The sequence below is a fragment of the Pseudonaja textilis genome, chromosome 7, assembly GCF_049901715.1.
Source record: "Pseudonaja textilis isolate UNSWEBS1 chromosome 7, rPseTex1.2, whole genome shotgun sequence".
Taxonomy (NCBI): domain Eukaryota; kingdom Metazoa; phylum Chordata; class Lepidosauria; order Squamata; family Elapidae; genus Pseudonaja; species Pseudonaja textilis.
Genome location: NC_141996.1, coordinates 61,151,797 through 61,172,635, shown reverse-complemented (window position 1 = coordinate 61,172,635; position 20,839 = coordinate 61,151,797). Strand labels below are relative to the sequence as shown.

At 36.7% G+C, this 20,839-nt stretch overlaps 1 protein-coding gene across 1 annotated transcript in view; it reads left to right on the top strand.

Annotated features, from left to right (window-relative positions):
- PCP4 (Purkinje cell protein 4) overlaps positions 1–20,839 on the top strand; it is a 59,467-nt gene that overhangs the window by 28,079 nt on the left and 10,549 nt on the right. The gene's annotated exons all lie outside the window — the stretch shown is intronic.

Below are 20,839 nucleotides of genomic sequence, written 5' to 3'. Positions count from 1 at the left end.
CACAGGCAATACACATTCCCATTCAGTTTGGAGATTTAGATTTTCTTTTTAAAGTTCTTTCAAGCATGTTTCAGAGAAATTCTTGGGTGTGAGTGTCTAGTCTTCCTTTCCATATTTATCTTTCAAGTGGCTTTCCATGCTTGGATTTTTTTTTATCTCAAGTAAAGACAACATGAAGGGGACTTCCTCCTATTGAACTTTTTCAGAACATGTAAGTGCTTCTGACCTAGCTAAGGGAAACTCATGTCCTTTAAAAAATAGCAAATTAATCAACCTGTAGGAACTTGGGAAAATCAGCCATCCAAATTCTCTGCTCACAAATTTGGGAGAGACTGTTGAATGGCAGCTGATGCCTGTCTTCCAGTCTTGGGAGTTGGAGGAAGGCAAGAGCATGGAAACCCAGCAGAAACATAAAAGATGCTGCCAGATCATATTTGTGCTGTGCTCAGAAGCAAATGAAGATACAGTCATAGTCCCAACAACACAATACCAATGATACATTCCTAAAAACCATCATTCCAAAGCACATGTAAACTCATCATTATTAGAGAACAGGCTAGAAGGCATTCCCTAGAATCAGGTTTGACTAGCAATATGTATGAGAGGAAACTTTACCTTTAGAAGGTGTGGCAAAATACTCTTCCCATAGTGTAGGATTGTGTTCTTGTCATATAGTAAGCTACCAGTTTTCTGTTCTTTATGCAATCCGTGAACTTTATAAAGCCCAGATATTCTCTTTCTAGTTATGGTGAAATATATGGCGAAAGAAACAATGTCCATTTAAAAAGAGCAGCTTCAAAAAAAACAACAACATTACTACATGACCCTTTTTTAAAATAAAGTGGTATGCTTTTGATTTGATCAAAGCTGAAAATCTTTGAAACTGATGTCACTTAACCTCCTGATAATATAAGATGTTAATGATTATAATCTGGAAGCTTTTTATGTTTCTAATGTGAACAGTTAGCCTAATACATTTAGCTTGATGCTCCAAAATTACCATGTAATTTGCCATAATAGGAAGACTCCACTTGAAAGAGTGACAGAATTTAGAACAGCAGAAGACTTACAAATCAGGAGCAAATATGTGTCTATTGTTACATGTTGTTTTGAAGAAAATTCATGCAATCCACACTGCAATTCCTCTCATTAGGGAGAAAGCAGTTAAGTTCAGTTAACATCAAGGTTCAGTTATTTTCATTATCCTGTATTATCAGCAACTTTCCCCAGTATATTGTATTGGTCATATTATTATTTTCTCCTTCCCTTAAGCTATTTGTTTTACCTACCACACCCAGGCAAGTTTATATATATTTTGAAATTCAACAAAAATTTGGGTTTATAATGTTACATTTTGAATATTTCAGTGGTATCTCTGGTGCAATCTGGCCTTCCAAGTGCATCCTCAAAATGTGTTCCTCAACTAATAAACAATTTGGTTTCAGGAAAAAAACTATCATGTAATCTGCAACTCTTACAGTGCAAAAACATATGGACTACACAACTCGATCAAGGCAAAGCAATAGGTGCAATCTACATAGACTTCTGTAAAGCCTTTGGAACACGACAAACTACTCCTAAAACTAAAATCTTATGGTATCTCTGGACACCTGCATAACTGGATAGAAGCATTCCTGTCAAACAGACAACAAATGGTCAAAATTGGGAACGTCCTATCAAATTCTATACCTGTCAACAGTGGTGTCCCCCAAGGCAGTATTCTAGGACCAACTCTCTTCATACTCTACATAAATGACCTCTGTGATCATATTAAGAGCAACTGCGTTCTCTTTGCTGATGATGTAAAGCTATTCAACACCACAGACAACACTGCTACCCTTCAAAAAGACCTCGACTATGTATCAGAATGGTCAAACAAATGGCAACTTCAAATCTCAACAAATAAATGCTCTGTCCTACATATTGGCAAAAAAAAAAAATCAGAAAATAAAATACAGGCTGAATAGTCAAGACCTTGTTGATGATCCAAACTCTCTCAAGGATCTTGGAGTACTCATCTCTAAGGACCTAAGTGCTAGAGCCCACTGTAATTACATAGCCAAAAAGGCATTAAGAATTGTTAATCTAATCTTATGTAGCTTTTTCTCTGGTAATATTACACTAATAACTAGGGCATACAAAACATTTGCTAGACCAATATTTGAATACAGCTCATCAGTCTGGAACCCACATTACTTATCTGATATTAACACAGTTGAGAAAGTCCAGAAATATTTCACAAGAAGAGTTCTCCACTCCTGTACTCGTTGCAGAATACCTTATGCCACCAGACTCGAAATTCTAGACCTAGAAAACCTAGAACTATGCCGCCTATGGTCCGATCTAAGTATAGTATATAAAATCATACATTGCAATGTCCTACCTGTCAATGAATACTTCAGCTTCAACCATAACACAACAGCAAACAATAGATACAAACTCAAAGTTAATTGCACCAAACTTGATTGCAGGAAATACGACTTCAGCAACAGAGTGGTCAATGTCTGGAATACTCTACCTGACTCTGTGGTTTCTTCCCCAAACCCCAAAAACTTTAACCTTACTGTCTACTATTGACCTCAACCCTTTCCTAAGAGGTCTGTAGGGGGCGTGCATAAGCGCACCAACATGCCTACCGTCCCTGTCCTATTGTTTCTTTTATTTTTTTTATTTTTCTTATATGTATCCATGTATTCATAACTATGTTTTTACTTATACCTATTATCTTGTAAGCAATTGACAAAAATAAATAAATAAAGTAAATAAATAAAATAAAATAAAATAAAAACTTCCTATGTAGAAATGGCCCTACAGCCAATCCTGAGCCTATATGATGCTCAACAGACTGTGAAGCTCAATTTGTTCATCCATATCCAAGTAAATTAAATGGCAGAAGTTTGCAAACTTTTCAGATTAACAGCTTAATTGAAGTAATCACTGTGGAAAACCTGAGGGATATTAAGTTGTCCCTCTTGAACATGCAGAGCTGTGTGCCCAGGAAAGAAAATCTCCTCCAATCTGCATAGCTGCTGCAATTATCATGCCTGAGGGTATGGCTGGCAGTGATATAGGTCAGGGCTGCCTCTCTCTTCTGGCATTTAAGCCATGGAGGTCTCTGCCAAGTAATCTAACTAAGAGGAAAAATGATTTGAAAGGCATACTCTTGCCTAATTTCTTAAAAATTATTCATTCTCTCTCCAATGCCTTTCTTTTGCTAGTTCTTGGGTTTCATGAAAGCACACATCTAGATGTTTCCTTTTTATATGAAAAATCTTTAAATTGTGAATGGCAAGGATGTAAATAAATGTAAAAGTATGCACATTTCCATAAATTCAATTATAATGCAATTATATTCTTTATTTTTGTGAAAAGGGAACTTCACGAGGACAGTGGTGTCACCCAAGCAGGAAAAGCTCAAAGGGAACATCAGGCCAGCCATAAAACAAACTTGCATAGAAAAAGGAATCAAATAAAAGGTATTAAAGAAGCCCCTTGGACAAAAGCCCAAATAATTAAGAAAACCAGGGAAACAAGAAAAGAAAACCCTTACAAACACAAGACATGCCAAATCAGCAAAACAAACAGACAAAAGACACAAAATATATTACAAAGGAGACAGACAGGAGATTGCCACAAAACAAATATAAGAAACCATTAAGCTAAAAAAGATTAGGATGAAACCGATAAAACAATCAAACCACCCCGCAAAGTTTGCCTTCCGCACCCCGCGGAGTTTACCCTCCAGCGGGAAGAAAGACAACCCCGACAGGATTTAAAACATTAAGAAATACAAACACAAGCACTCACACAAAAGGAGAAAAAGGTATAAAAATCAGGGACTTACCATTCGGAGGTAGCTAGCCCAGGAACGCAGACTTCTTGCTATCTCTCGCCTTCCTGAAAAATAAAAAGATCCAGCTTTCAAGCAGTTGTCCGTATCCTTGCGCCAGAGCTCTCCCAGTGGGAAAATCGAATCCTCAGAAGAAAGGCATTTTGACAGCCTTTCAACATTTTCTTTCTCATATCGATCATACCACCAATAAATCCACATTGTTGTTAGAACACATTGATATATCTGGACAGTTTGCACTTCCACAGTGAGAAACAATAACCTAGCACAACCCTTGAAGAAACTGACAAGTTAGCTGAATCTTGAATATCAAGTTTTAGGAGGAAATATATTTAAAAACCCTTTCCTCCTATCTGGGAATTCTTGAAAATAAGTTCTTCTTCTATAGCATATAAAATGTTCTTCTATCTTTGATGTAAAGCTGATGTGACATGAATTTTTTGACAACCACAGAAATTTCAGTCCTGAGAATTCACTCCAATTACCCATCAGATGCAAAGTTCAATCTACAGTGTTGTAGCATTGAGATGGGAAATGTAGAAAATTAAAATATAACCCTCCAAATAGGATTAGCATAATTAAAAGTAGAAAGGGGGTAACTAACCTCCGTTTTCCCCTAAAAATGGGAATCCCTATTCAAATATATAATTCAGTCCCTTCCCCTTGCAAATCATTCCTTTAATTGAAGACTTCATCCTGTCCAAAAGCATTTAAGTGCAGCCCTCAGTCATAAAAATGTTACAGGTAACCTTCCATTTATGACTGCAGTTGGGCTCGGAATCTTGGTTGTTGAGCAGTTTTGGGGTGAGATGTCATGTCCCAGTTGCAATTAAGTGAAGTGCTAGGAAGAAGGTCTCCCACTATATCTATGAGGTCCAGGTCTCTTTCCTGCCTCATTGGGAAGAACAATCATGAGAGTGATGGTGCTCACTAATAAAATCCCTTGGCACGCCAGAGGAATGGACCTCAAATTTAGTGAAAACACTAAATTTTCACTTCATTCTGGAAGATTTCATCATAAAATGAGGGTTGCCTACAATATATTCAGCTTTAGCTCTGGTAAAAGAGCAGACATTTCTGCATTGAATATGCAGACATAAAAGCAAATTTGTCTATTCATCCTTTGACTTGTGTGAGAATAGGTGCAGCATTGACTAGCTAAGAGTACTGTTGCTTTTGTTCAGATGAACTTTTCCAGGAAGATGAACTTTCAGAATTAATTGTAATGGTATGTCAGTGCCTTTCCTAGTATTCTTTTATTGCACTAAGTAATGCAGTCTAGTCACAGGAGATGATTTACAATTCACTATGTTTATAAGAAATAGATTTTCTTTGCAAAAGATGTTAATCAGGTAAACCAGGAGGCTTTGTGCTTTAAGGTCTTCAAAGGTCTGATTTTCCTTGTATAAAAGAAATTAAACCATGTACTCTGAACTATATAGTATTTTCTGAGAAGATTTGCAAGGCAAAAGAGTTTGGTTTTTTTAACCAAATGGCTCCTGACATTAATGTCTATAACTAAAAATAACCTGTGTGAATGTGAAAGATCAATGAACCAGCCAGTCCAAAACATGTTAGAAGCAGTTTTCTTCCTCTGGTTTCATCATTTATAGATCCCATGTGCGTTAAACCTGAGCCTAGAGTTTGCAAAGAGGATTTTTTTTTTGTCAATCATTGCTCAGCCACAACTAACCAGTAGCCACAACTAACCAGTAGCCAGTTGGCACCTGTCCCCTCTGCTTCAGGCACTCATGGAGTTTGCTGCCTGGTTCCAGTGCTGAGCAAAATAGGTTTCTCTTAGCAGGGTTCTTTTATCTCCTGACAATAGCAAGCAGCAACACTTTGCCTCTCAAGCTGGGTTAAGTAAAACGGAATGGGAGATGTCATGGCAGGCAGCTTGGCCAATGAGAAAGCAAGTAATTCACCAGCCCAGGATGATGTCATTGGAGAAGAAAAAACAATCTTTGTTTTCAAAACATGCCGGGGAAGCAGAGTTGCGGGGGGGCAGGTTCTCTACTTTTAGCAGATACTGGAAATACTGGTACAACACAATCTTTTGTCAAATTTCACCTGTCCAAAAACCTTGCTCGGTTACAAAAATTCACAAGTTTCTTCATAAAATGAAATTGGAGGTTTAAAACAAAGTAGATATCAGATTGCTGTGCCTTTCCATTGTTTCTTTAGTCCAAAAGAAAAAACACCACAAATTGCTTTTCACCAAGCAGGAATATTCGACCATCTGACTGGAGTTACTCTCCAAGTTTTCTCGACTGGTAGAGGGGAGGCCTTTAAAAATGAGAATGGGTTTCTTAAAATTATTTATCTTAAATATAGCAATATTTTATTTATTTACCTGAATTATATCCAGGTTTGGAAAAATTAGCACCGACTGATTTGCAGGAGATTTGCTGCCATTTGTGGTACAGGACGGGGGAGAATTGTAAGCCAGACCACAACTTTAGCTTGTCAGACCTGGATTACAATCAGGACATTTTCCAGTCAAGTTGCTGAATATATTAAACTAAAAGGTTAACAAATGTTGACAATTGTTAACTGTTCTTGATAAGTATTGTCTTCTCTAGTTCCTCCAGATAGCCAATATATTTGATCATTAATAGAAGTGGGGAGATTCACAGAAGATTCTGATAATCAAAGTTCAGCAGTGCAAACACACACACACACACACACACAAAAGGAAAGGTCAGAGACACTGCAAAAGCAAATTACACCAGTTTTTATCTGACCTTTTATTTCAAGTTTCGGTTAACAAATTCATTACTGCAGGCCATGCTACACATATATTCAGACTGACACTACACCCTCACATACGCTCTTCTCATCTCAGAATTAGTTCCCAAATATTCAGGTGGATAGCCAATAAAGATGGGTAGCATATATTCTGTAGTTTGGGTGGGCTCTAGAACAGTCCTCACCAAACTATTGCCTCCTGATATGTGGAAACAGCATAAACTTCCAGGGGTCCTAATTGGCATTGAAATGTGAATGGAAGCTCAGACCCAGAAAAAACTCTAAATGTGCTCTAAAATGTGCTTCGGAATGAAACTGCAGCCTGCAGGGAGTTGGCAGCCCATACATACAGTTTTTTGGCAGAAAAATAGATACGATAAGAAGTTCCCTGAGGGAAATTGCAACACTAATGAGTGAAAGAAATATGGTCTGCTCTAAAACATGGACTTCCCAGCAAGCTGTCAACTGAGAGAGCCTGGCCAATCTGTTTTAGAGACATGCTCATTCATCCAGGCTGAATGCAAAATGTTCCTCTGACTCATGTGGTGAGCTGGTGGGGAGAATCTTTCAAAAAAGATTATTCAGTATGAAAGCTATAGTATACACAGTATTAAGAGATTCTGGAAACCAGCTTGGCAAGAAATTGTTTCCATCTTTATCTACTGCTAGCAAAACACTCATTAATGTGATGGTTATTTCCAGGACCACTACAGCTGTAACATCTCTGTTTGATAATTTAAAAAAATAAGTTTTTTCATCAGTGCATCCATATCCCCATGCTGTTACTTCACTATTCTTCACAGGAGCAACCTGGCAAACCATCATTTACACAAAATGTATTTATCTTCGATAAAACTCTGGGAATGTTTAATTTTCAATGCACTGCGTACATGAACTTCAGAACCTATATTAGTATTACATAAATGTTGGATAGCAATGTGACAGGGAATAGTTTAAAAAGGGAGAGAGGAAGGAAGTTAAAACTATACTGGATTCTTTAGCCTATTTATAGCTTTATTTTTCTTATTTAAATTGCTTGCTCTGACATGGCACCCCTCTCCCCAGTGTGCTAGATATTAAGGCACATAATCCCCATTACCCTAGGAAACTTCATATCTCAGTGTTCTAGGCAAGGAGGTAAAGAAAGAAAGGACAGATTATGCTCTCATTGCTAGCAACAGAAAACATTCCCTCAGGAACTGAGAAGTTCTACTTATCTCTCTAGTAACTTTCACATTAAATGCTTCCCTAAATTATTTTCCATAGAAACTAAGTTATAAATAATATGGTGGACTTGGACTGAACAAATAAATCTTTGCCAATTACAATTTAAATACATTAAACCCAATGTCAGATTAATCTGTACTTCTAATTGAATGGGATTCCCCCTGCCCCCGGTCAACAATCCTTATTCAATGAATTAAAAGCTGCAACACTGGATAGATCCACCAAGGTAAATAAAATGGCAGAGAGGGGAAAACTAAGATTCATAGAAAGTTATTTGATTGTTTTATTCAAGGGATTCTTCCATATTTTGAAGAACATCTAAAATTATTATTTTTTCTGCAAAAAAAGTATGAATCTCTTCTCTGCCTATTATTTAGAAACAAACATCTTCCACTGCAATGGCCACCATTCACTGTCAAGTTGCACACCGAAGGCCAGATGTGGCTTGTAATTTAGGAAGTAATCCTAAAATCCATTATGTTGGCAAAAATATAGCTTGACACACTATGTCAGGTACTATAGAAAAATCACAGCTCAGTTTAGGAATCCATTCACAGGGATAGCCATCCCTAGAGGCAGCCATCCAAACCCTGTTGGAAGATGGGCAATGAAAAGAGTCCACCATTATCTGGACAGATTGTTTGGTTGCTTCATGGTGGTTTTTAACAGCTGCCTTGTGCTAATAATCAACTGCATCCCTTTTTGCCTATGCAGTTGATAGCCTTTTAGATAGTAGAACACTGCTGTAATATCTCCCATCAGCCTTCTCTTTCTCAAGTTACCAGTCTTCTAACCATTCTCTATAGGGTTGGATTTCCAGGTTCTTGCCATTCTGTACAGTACTCCTTTAATAGCATAATAGCACACAACAAGAGCAAAGCTCTAATCCCAGTTAATGCTTCCTTCCAGTTTGCTGTGAAGCCATTAACAATGTTTAGTGTTGTTATTCAACTAGATGCAAATCTGCCTGACAATACTACTTTCCACCCATCAATAATAGGGTAGAAAATAGCTGATCTACCAAAATGGCTTTCACAACTAATTGCACTAAATAAGTTTAAGGAAATGGGTATGCATAAATTTGAAAATTATGTGCATAACATTTATTTGCAGAGGTTACCTGGCACCTCACATGGACTATTCACTCATTGGCAAACTATAGTGTATGGATAGAAACATAAGGATTTTAAACCTTCAGAAGTTTGAAGTCAAGATTGCTAGAACAGAGGACAGAAACCAGGCAAATATTCACAAATTCTCCACAACATTTCTGATGTCTAGGGCACCCAAGAGAAAGCTACTATTCAGAGGGGATGGAATGAGGCCAGGAATAAAAATGTATTCTCTTATTTCCATGATGAATCATTCTGAAACATTTTGTTTCCAGAAAAGACAGATGATGTTTACTTTAGAAGCAAAGACTAAAAGTAATCATAAGTTTTTTTAAATACAACTTAGAATGAAGCAACTGAGATGTAGGTTAACATGTTAGGAAACTTCTGAAGGAAGCCAAAAATTCTACCTGCCTTACTAACAATGCAATCCTATTTGTGTTTTTCAGAAGTAAATCCTACTGTATTTAATGGAGCTCACTCCTTAGAAAGTGTTTTATTGTAGGCTATTTTTATGTAGGCAATCATTTACTCTATGGTATTAACAGTTGGCCAGTCTTGTTATATGTTTGATTACATCAGACTTGTTCAAATCAGGAAAAAAAGTCACAAATATAAAAATTAAGGGTATTTTTTGAGAATATACAAAGTGTTGGTTTTAATGAAAGTATTATTTTGTTATTGATTTTTCTTCTCCTTTTCTATTAGTCACTGTGGCTTTTTTCTACACCACCATGAGTCCTTTCCCCCAATAATTGTACTGATTATATATTATACACATAACATGAATACAATCTACATAGTATAGAAATATATTAAAAATATTAAAAAGTACAAAAGAAAGAAAAGGAAAGAAAAAAAGATGAAATCTTCCCCTTCATTCCCAACAAGTATAATTCTTATTACTATATCCTAAAGTAAAACCAAACTGCACACCATTCTTTATAAATCAGTCTCTAAAACCTCATCTCTCCATATTATCAGCAAAAGGTCATTTAGGGTTATCAGAAATACATAATTATTACAAATGATCTCTATTAAACCCAATTCGAATCTTTCCTTATATATTTTCTATTTAAGTATATTCCCCTTTTCCTCCTTTCAAATAAACAAAATCTTTAAAACTTCATCATTCAGTCCCAGTCTAAAAATCATGAAATATTATCAGCAATAGCAAAGCAATATATAAACGTTAAAGAAATCGGTTATATATTTATATTCCTTCTTTCTCCCAACAATCTTTATATTCTTCCAAAAAAGTTTTAATATCTGCTTTCTCATCCTCTTATCCCAAAATTTTTGGCATCTTTGTCAAGATACTTTTTTAAATTCCAATGCATCGACTTCAGGAAATCCCTTTTGTAAATCCAATGTTAAAAAATTATCCACATCATTTCTCTGGTTTAATTTGCATGCCTTTTTACTAGATCATTATCCTATTTCATTTATAAATCCATTATTCCCATCTCTTTCTTTTCAGGTACTATTATTAAATTCCCTGATTCTAGGGTTTGGCTACCCCCTCCAGCTCATGACCGTGTAGTTTCTTAAGTTGGACTTCTCTCTGGTGGAATGTACTCTCTCTTCCCTGGGAAAACTCTGTGTTGCAAAGACTCTCTTCTACTACTTCTCATTTGGGTGGTTTCAATAAAACTTAGCAAAGTCAAGTTCTCAAGTTTTAAAAAAGTCAGTGTAATTAAGAGGTGACCCTAAGTTGAATTGAGCATCTGTATAAGCAACATTAGAGGCAATAAGCTTGATGGAATCTTGTAACTCTCAGCCGATCACAAGATCAACTCAAAAAGACAGTTCCTGTTGTCTGCTAATAAATAGCTATCTGGAGTTTATGGATAATATTGTGATCTCTCCTTACTCTGGAGAAAACTTGGCATCCTGAATCCCATATCCGAGAACCATTTTCAGCCGTAGTGTGTCTGTCTACTGCAGAGTGATGTTAGTTCACCATAGTGGTTTACCAGAGGCACCTCTGTCACAAGTCCTATGGGATGTGGCACTATAAGCATCTTGTAATTATTTGATATAATTTGAAATAATTCAAATATTGTAGTTCTTCTGAAAAAGTAACACTGTGCAAAAATCCTATCAAAATGGAAATCCCAGAACGTTTTCTGAAAGAGACGCAACAGTACTTATTTTGCAGTCTATTATTTGCAAAGAATACTAATGTGACCCAAGTAACGCTTTTCACGCTATACTTTAAATTGCCATTACTTATATCAGCAAAAAGCAACATTTGATTGATTTGTTATATTATTACATTCTAATAATTGGATAAATCAGAAAGGAAAGAATTATCTGAAAGTAGCACAAAGAGAGAAAACCTGGCTGGGGAAAAAAAAGGAAAAAAATAATTTGGAGAACAAAATGAAGGTTGCTGTCCTCTACAAATAATTATGTTAAGGCAAATAATAACAAAAGTGAACCTGAGAAATATTTGTATATTAAATCTCAGCGGAAGAAAACATTCTTTAGAATTTTTGGTATTGTGCTTGACTTTCCCCAGGAATCTGAACTGCTTAAAAAAGCTTGGAGAACCCATTTCAAGTAGTAGCTAAAGCATCAAGCTAGAAACCAGGAGGCCATGAGTTCTAGTCCCACCTCAGGCACAAAGCCTGCTGGGTGACTTTGGATCTGTCATTCTTTCTCAGCTCCAAGATACAGGCAATGGCAAACCTTGCCAAAAAAACTAAAGGAATTTGTCTAGGCAATGAAGGCATACAAAAAAAAAAAAAAGGAAAGGAAAAAAAGTGCATTATCCTCCACCGTCATTGCTGCTTCAATACATACAGATAAAAAAGACATGTCAGAGAAGTCCACAGAGCTGTAGTATTGACTTTTGGCTTTGGCCCAACAGTGTAACAACTGTCTCTAAGTAATGAGCTAGCAGTTAAGAAGGGTGTTGTCGTGCCCTTTTTGATTCATGTGCTGCTGATCTTCCAAGAGTATTAATCATCACTGTTATTTCTTTGAGCTTACCAGCAATTATTTGTATGTGAAGATACAGTATATATATATATAAAGATGTGTAGCTGCTCCTAGAAAAATAGGTAAATGTGTAAGTGGGAATTATATTTTGATAAATTTCTTACTGCAATTTTTGAGTTGTCTTCCTGAGGAATAGTTGTGTCGATCAGGGGGCCCTCAACCCCCAGGCTGCAGCCCATTCAGAACCGGGCAGCGCAAGTGGCTGGCAAGCTTGTGTAGCTCCACTTGCATGAGCAGTGGGAACTTGTGCTCCATTGGGGTGAGTGGCAGGTACATGTGCCTGCTGCTTGTACAAATGGAACTGTGCACACTTGTGCAAGCATCTGCCACCCACACAGAACCATCCTCTCTCTCCACTCTGCTGGGCTGCCAAGCTGGAAAGGTTGGGGAGCACTGGCGTAGATGATTCAATAGCTTTCAACAATAAGGGGACTAAACAACACTCTTTTACAACCCAGTCCAGATCCCTCCAGAGTCTGCAATACACAAAAGGTGTATAAAAGTTTAGTGAGCAGAAAGTACACAAGAAATAAAAAGAATATCTCTCAAAGAAGCAGAAAATCAACAAAACCATCCCTGTCATCAGCAAAATCAATAGGAGTGATAAATTAACTAAAATTACTGTAACCTATCTGACTTTTCTTCTTTAGTCTGAAATAATAATTTGTTCCATTTATTTGAAAGCTGTAATTGCTGCTTTAAATACACCAGAGAGGCCAAGTATATATGTAATGGTAATCCAAAGACCGATTGATGAATGGTGCTAAATCTGAAAATAAGATCCATCTGAAACTAGTTACCCAGGTGAGGATAATGAATACCAAGTAGAGTAAAAAGAGCTGTGATAAATATTAATTGTATATTAATATACAATATACAAGAATAGGAAGACAAACAAATATTGCTTGAGTGTAGAGCACAAATTAAAGCATTCATATTCACATGTAGTAACGTTAACACAATGGAGCTGTCTTGAGCACAATAACTTCTACACAACACAGTATTTGAGGTGCATAACATTGCATTTTCCCCATATTTTCATTTGCCTCTCCCAATATACACATTGTTTCTCCAAGTTTTCTCTGCTCCCACATAAGCAGGCAATGACTTAACGTATTTTTGTTCCTTTCTATTAGTAGTTTCATTTTTACAGACAATCTCGGGGCAGGGGAGGAGAGGGGCCAAGCAGAATTCATACTGATCTTTCAAAAACACTTATATGAGCTTATATTTGGGGAACTCCGATCTGCACCACTTTGAACTGCTTCTATGGATACCATTGACCTCTATGGATACTCTAGTCATTAGTCCAGTCATTTCATTTGTTTATCATCAAGCAAGGACAGTTCATTCTGATCTATACATTTTTCTGCTTGATGCAAGCATGGCACAAAGGCAGCATGGTATAGAAAAATGTTATACATGGATAACATCTAGTTCTTCCATATACTTTTTGTTAACATACACCCCAGACTTTTTCAACATAGCTCCTAAAATAACATCATTTGTTTTTTAAGAAAATGTATTTCCTTTAATGGCTTTGGATTTAATCCATTGTAAGAATCACCTTTTAAAATGCTAGCCAATATAGATTGATGTCTAACTAAAAGGGTTGTTAGCTAACATAAATTTCCTGCCCATAACTTCATCTATGTTAATCTCCATGAGATATATTTAAAATGTTTAATGCTTCCTTCTCACCCTCTTCCAATGATATAGACATGAGACCTTTATTCCTACAGTAAATGGGTTTAATACTATTGCCCCCTTATTTTTGTCTTTTTATCTCCACAGGACATAGAGTATTGAGGTTACAGTAATTACATGGCATGGTATTACCAAAATAGTTCAAGAAAATGTGTCTATCTTTTCAGCCAGAGCAGGCAACATTTTTAAAGTTAATCTTATTTATTTTGTAGAGTTAAGAGGTACAAGTTCAAGTAATCCAAGAGGAAAGGGTTAGAACATATGGACCAATTTCCCCCCTTTTGATGATGAAGGAGTTTTCTTTTTTTACTTTTGAAGAATGTATTAAGCGTATAGGAGGTTTTCTTCCCCAAATTAATAGAAAATAGTGTTTTGCCATTTCATTTCAGGGTAATGTGATCTTGGGAGACCCAGAATGTTTGTCAGGTGTGCAATATGATGAGCTTTAAAACTCAGCATGAATAGCAGTACTATTTTAAGCAATGTATTTTAAACTTTGTGTCACCGAATGAGATAGGGGCATTGTCTCAGATTACTTTAAGAAATTAAACACATATATAGAAGAAGTGAATTTCATTCACCAAAAACTTTTTCTTACTTTTCATTCAAGTGAAAATTGAGTAGGAATTTGTAGGTTGATATAGGTGAACACAACCCTTCCTCTTCTTTACTATTGGTTATGCCTGTGAATGTACACATTTTTTAAACTTATTGTCAGCCTGGAAATTCATTCTGCAGGCAATGAATCTCTACATTTTATCTCTACTTCTTCACCCATCTTTTTTTTTCTCATTTTGCTCAGGGGAGGAAGTGGAAAGAAACAGGTCAAATAACAGAGAAAGGACCATACGCTTTCCTTTTTCCTACTCACCCTGATTTGCCTCCTTGCCTTTTCTCTAAGCTCTCACAACAGCTGACATTTTAAAACCTCCTACACTTCTGGCTGTGCTGGCTCTGCTGGCAATTTCTGTTGCTCCTCCCTCTTCCTATCCAAGTGACTCAGTATTGAGGGGTTACTGTTTGTTCTCAGGCATTATCAGACATGAGACTTTGTTTTGTTTTGTGCCTTTCATTTCCTTCCCTTTATTTTTTTTAATTGTGCTGACACCTCCTTCTTGGGCATAGATGCTGCCATTAGCCATGCAGAATTGATCACTCCAGTTTCAGTGGGAGCATGATAGTGAAATGGATCAACTGCATTTAGACCTTCCACATAAATATATCATAGTTTACTCAATTCAAAAAGAATTAAAGCAATGGACAATTGACAGGCACATCAATCTACTGAGTGCTTATCCTCACAATAAGACTTAAATCAACTTAATTAAAATATGTTCTTTAAAGAGTCATATTATCATTATTTCATTAGATTGAAGTGTTTGGTATGTTTCCAAATTTCATCCAGATTAAGAGCAATCATGCCTGACCAATGCCAGTTTGCCTTTGCACCTTGGAAATACGGATACCCAAACTGTTAAAACACAGATATCAAAAAGGACTGCGCCATGTTTCCACCAACCAACATCTGGATAAATGGCATTCTGAGAAAAGTAAGCTGATTCCTCCAACCTCAGGCTGAATCAGACATTCTAGATTTATTCTGTAGCAGCATGAAGATGCATTGTTGGCTGTTTGTCCAGAAGTGCTTCTTTTCCTGATCCTTGGCTTTGACCATTTTCATATTTTTTTTAAAAAATGACATTTTTTCATTAGAGTAAAATAAAGCAACAATCAATCATGTAAGTAAGATGCTGATGCCACAACAGCATTCAACCTATTACTTTTGATAGAAGCTCTGAGAATCAAGAACTGAAGACAGGCTAGCTCTGGTTTAATTCATAAGCTGAGAACAGAGGATCCTTAGATCCTCTGCGTACTTTTTTTTTTTTTTGCAAGACCAGTGTGACAAAGGAAAATCAGTCTCGGTACTGACATTGGTCAAAGAAGCAACAGCTGCAAGGAACTCACTTGCCCCTTGCCCTCACATAAAACACTCCACTTTTTCTGTCACTTTTCCTGGGATGGTAGAAGGAATTCTGGTTCCATTGCCACAGCAATTCCATCAACTAAAGCATATGACTTCTTTTGGCTGAAGAGCTACATCAGGTTTTGTCTTTGACAATGTGGAAAGTTACACTCTCAAAGTGGGTTTGGACAAGGTTCCAGCCCAAAGTTTTTTGGTCCTGTCTTCCTTGAGCAAAGAAGGTGCCAATGGACCATGCATTTTGCATTTTTGAGCAAAAACAAGCAAAACAAAACAAATAATATTAAGAGCTTCAGAAAAAGAAGGGCAGCTCAATCTTACTGCTTACCACTTAATTGATCTCCCTTGCTTCTTTTTCTTCCACTCCTTGTCTCTTGTTTTTCCATAATGTGAGTCTGAATCAATACAAGTTCTTTGGGAACAATCATTATCAGAGAATAAAAAGACTGCAAATAAATATTTACATGCATATGAAAGCTAATCAGATTAGACAGTAAAATGACATCAGAGAGCTAAACAGAATATGTCTTTCATTGCAGCGAACAGGCAGATTTTACTCTATTTTACAGCTACAAAGTTAAGTTTCTGCCTGCCTGTTACTGCCTCAGTTCCATTATTGAATAAAAACTCTAATTGTGTGAGTTCTCCTTTTGTCCTTGGCAATAACTGGAAAACAAGTATCCTTATTACTACATAGTCAGTTTGTGAGCTCTTCAAAATTCTGTAACAACTGAAATTATTGACTGAGTCTATAAGGGATTGTCATCCAGCTTGGCAAAATAAAATATTAACAGATGGTTAGGAATATAAGAAGGGTTTGTTTTAATTTCTGCTCACACTATTAAAATGTAAATATCCAACACTACCCTGACACCATGCAGAATCTCTTCAAGATCTGTTTTTGCTGAGCTATTTCCTGATGATAGCATGCAAAGCTATAATACGTACAGGCCTGTAACTCCATAAAAATACAATTTCTCTCATTTTCTAATGGTAATTATCTTTTAAATATATATTACATAATTATGTATTTAAATATAAATACATAATTATGTATTTAATTGTCCCTTTAAAAGGTAAAGATTTTATAGCTAGTATAATTATACTATTGAATTGGTGCCTCTGTAGCCTACCACAGTCAAATGACATTAAGGGTATGTTAAACCTTCTGCTTCATTATCATCTGAGTGAATTATCCTGATTTACATAGGTACTCTAAAATTGGCATAATTATCTGCCTCACTAATGAGAGAGATGAAGCATTTGTACATCTTTTGCTGTACAAAGTGCTGATATACTTCGTAGATCTGCCTGTTTGGTCCCAATTTGATATATTCTAATATAGACATTGCATGCATTTTTGCTTTCATGGAGTAATACTAGATTTCGCTGTAGTTTCTCTCTGACTTCAAGTAGTACTGATGCACACTGATGGGACTATCCAAATTTGTAATGCTGACATTAATATTTCTGAAATCCTCAAAGAGATGCAAAAAATTGAAATTAACAACCTTACATTAAACCTTTACATTAAAATTTAGAAAGCTATATGTTTGTCATCATCTCAGTGGTCAGTGAAAGAATTGGGAATAACTTTAATAGCGACATCAGTCACTGATTTTTTCTATTATTTTTTCTATTTATTTTATAATATTTGTGTGCATGTGCATGTGCAAATATATGCGCTTGCCTCTCCTTTTTTCTTGAAGAAAAGATTAAGAATTCTAAGGGATATACTAAAATAATGACAAATGTTAATACTTAGCAACTATTATACTGCACATAAGAACAATTGTCCATATAATAAGAATACTACACTGCCCAAGTAAGAGTTCTTTTTTTATATATAAGTGTAATTTTTGGGAGGGAATGTTTCAAAATCTATATATTAAAAATAATTTGATTAGAAATTGTTGATAATATTTGTAGCTCGGGTTGTACATTTTGGCAAGGGTTAAACTGCAAGCTCAGAGAACAGACCCCTGCCTAAATAACTCAAAGTTGAACATCAGGAGAAAGTTATACATTTGTTTGTATCACCAGCTCCTTTCATTTAAGGACATTGTTTTTGATATTTTAACAGTATATTTCTTATACTTTTCTGTACACCAGATATATTCCCTGTGCATTTACAGGATATACAATTAACAGATTAAGTGTCTGGGATCAGGGATTGTCATTTTGGGACGAGCACCCTCAGTAAGTTGAAATGTTACATCTTTAAGAACACTCTTTTTCAAAAGGACAAAGGAGAAAAACACAAAGCACAAAACAACCAATGCATTAAAAATATGCATCAAAAAAGAAAAAAGACATTATACACATATTGTCCCCTCTAGCTGAATACTAATTAATATATTACCATTCCCACCTTTTGCAAAACAAGCACTCCAAAAATTTTAAACTACTAAACATAGTTGCAACTTGTTGACCTTCTATATGTTATATTAATGACCAAATAGTTAACAAGAAAAACAACATTAGTGAAACAAAACAAAATTAGAGTTTCAAAATTATTAACAGTCTGTTATTGTAATCCACTTGTAGAAAATTTATCACTACATCTTATCTATCCCAAATCACCCCAAAAGTTATAAACAAATCTTCCTGAGTCAAATATCCATGTTTGTTTCTTAATATTGTATCTAGTGAATTGTTGTTTAACAATTGTTCTGTATTTTATTTAATTGTTCTGTTTTTTTGTATTTTAACTTTGTTTTAAATAAAATAATAACAGGTAAAAAATGAACACTTTTCCCCCCAAAACTCCAAAAGCCACAGAAATAAATGCTAGTCTAAGTTTATCTTCTCAACCAGAAATATTTCCTTAGAGATTATTAAATAGTGCCTAACTGTCTACATGATTAATATCATTAATTACTTTAGGGATGTAGAGAGTAATTTCTCTTCATATGATGTTTCCAAATTGTTCATGTAATGATTGTATCAGTATTCCTAATAATAAGATATGAAGTTGACTAGCTAGTTGAAAAGAAAAATTTAAAAATGGCTCAGATTGGTTATAGTCAATTGATGTCCAGTTAATTTAAATGGAAGAGTTATGATTATGGTAAATTCTTTGTGCTTGGATTTTGATTTTCTGTTCTCTTTTCTCCCTTCCTCCTTTATATTTTTAATATTTTCTTAGATCATATTGCAATTGTTTTACAGATTCATCTGAACATTAATATATAATTGGGGAATGCGGGTAAGAGGAGCAAAATTCCATTTTCTGACTAAAAAGATGGATAGCAACTAAACAATTGACAGTAGAAGAGTTATTTGTGAAGCATTTTGAGATAGATATTACCTGGTTGAAACATTGATTATGGATGCAGCTGAACATATAACACATGATTCATTTTACATTAGTCCCAGTCTCTTGGACATCAGAAGCATTCCATCTTCTTTAATTGCTCAATGCCCATTATTTGAATGGCTGGAGAAATATTTGGGATATTAAATGGCAAATGACCTTTTTTTTTCATTAACTTCATATTTGAAATAACAGAATAACAAAATAACAGAACTGGAAGGGATCTTGGAGGTCTTCTAGTCCAACCCTCTGCTCAAACAGGAAACCCAATATCATTCCAGACAAAAAATTGCCCAATCTGTTTTAAAAAACTTTCAATGTTGGAGCACCCATAACTCCTGAAGGGAAATCTTTCCATTGATTAATTGTTCTATCTGTCAGGAAATTTCTTCTTAGATCTAAGTTGGTTCTCTTCTTGATTAGTTTCCATCCATTGCTTCTTGTTCTGCCTTTTGATGTTTTGGACAATAGATTGACCCCTTCTTTTTTGTGGCAGCCCTTTAGATATTAGAACACTGCTAGATCATTGTGAAGAAGGTAATTTCAGAGATAAGTTACAGTAAGATGAAATCTGGGAATGAGATGGGATATATCAGTGGTTCCCAAAGTGGGCAGTACTGCCCCTGGAGGGCAGTGGAATGCCTTAGGGGTGCCATAAGAGGCAAGGGGGCCAGCAGGGGGGCACTAAGAGGCAGCAGGGGGGTATTCAAGGCTGCAAAGGCTCACTGATTGCTAGCCACGCAACCCATTGACTGTTTCATCGCTCTGTAGCCGGTGCCCCGAATGCGGAACCCATGAGTGGCGAGCCTTGCCAAGCCTGCGGGGGAGAGGTGGGAGGTGGTGGAAAGAGGGTGCCTTAGCTCGCAGGCTGCCCTCTCCAGTGGAAGCGGCAGAGGCACGCCAGAAGGCCCAAAAGCAAAACCCTCCCAAGGCACGCAGTATAGGGGTGGGTGCTCCAGCACCAGGGCCCCTTCCTCAGAGGAGAACAAAGGAGCGCATAGTGCCTGCCCGGCCTCCTCCTCTCCAGCCAGCCGGGCTTGCACGCAGGATGCGGGTGGGTGCAGCTGTGGCTCTCCAAGGCACATGGCTTGGTTCAGTTCGGCTCTATGTGGCAGGCCCGGACCTAGAACCTAGCCTCCCTCTGCAGCCTGGTTCTTCCGACCAAGCCCTGTGCTTGCTTGCTTGCTTGCTTGCTTTCCGAGTGATCATTCCCTCCACCTCCGCCAGTCTACGCTGCTTCCACACACCTTCCTTCTCCTGGACAGAGCATTGCAAAATTGGATGCCAAAGAAAGAACTGGGGCAGGGGGCTGGAGAAGGGGCAGAGGTGCAGCTGCATTAAGGAGCAGGAAGATCTTAGCCATGGTTTATTGACTAAGCCGGAATCAAACAGCATGCTAAACTCTAACCAGAATGGCTGGGTTGATATATTCAGCTGGTGTTTCTCAACCTTGGCAACTTGTGTGGACTTCAATTCCCACTCTGGCTTTGCTCTGCTTTCCCAAAGTGCCATTGCTGTCGCATTCATTCATTCATTCATTCATTCGTTCTGTCTATCCATCCATCCATCCATCCAAAAGGTCTGTCTGTCTGTCTGCCTGTCTTCCTGCCTACCTACCTACCTGCCTGCCTGCCTGCTTGTCTTTCTGTCTACCTACCTACCTACCAATATAGATCTATCTACCTACCTACCTACCTACCTATCTACTTATCTATCTATCTATCTATCTATCTATCCATACATTCATGCAAAAAATCTGCCTGCCTGCCTACCTGCCTGCCTGCCTGCCTGCCTGCTTACCTGGCTGCCTGCCTATCAATCTATCATCTATCTATCTATCTATCTCTCTATCTATCAATCTATCTATCTATCTATTATCTATCTATCTA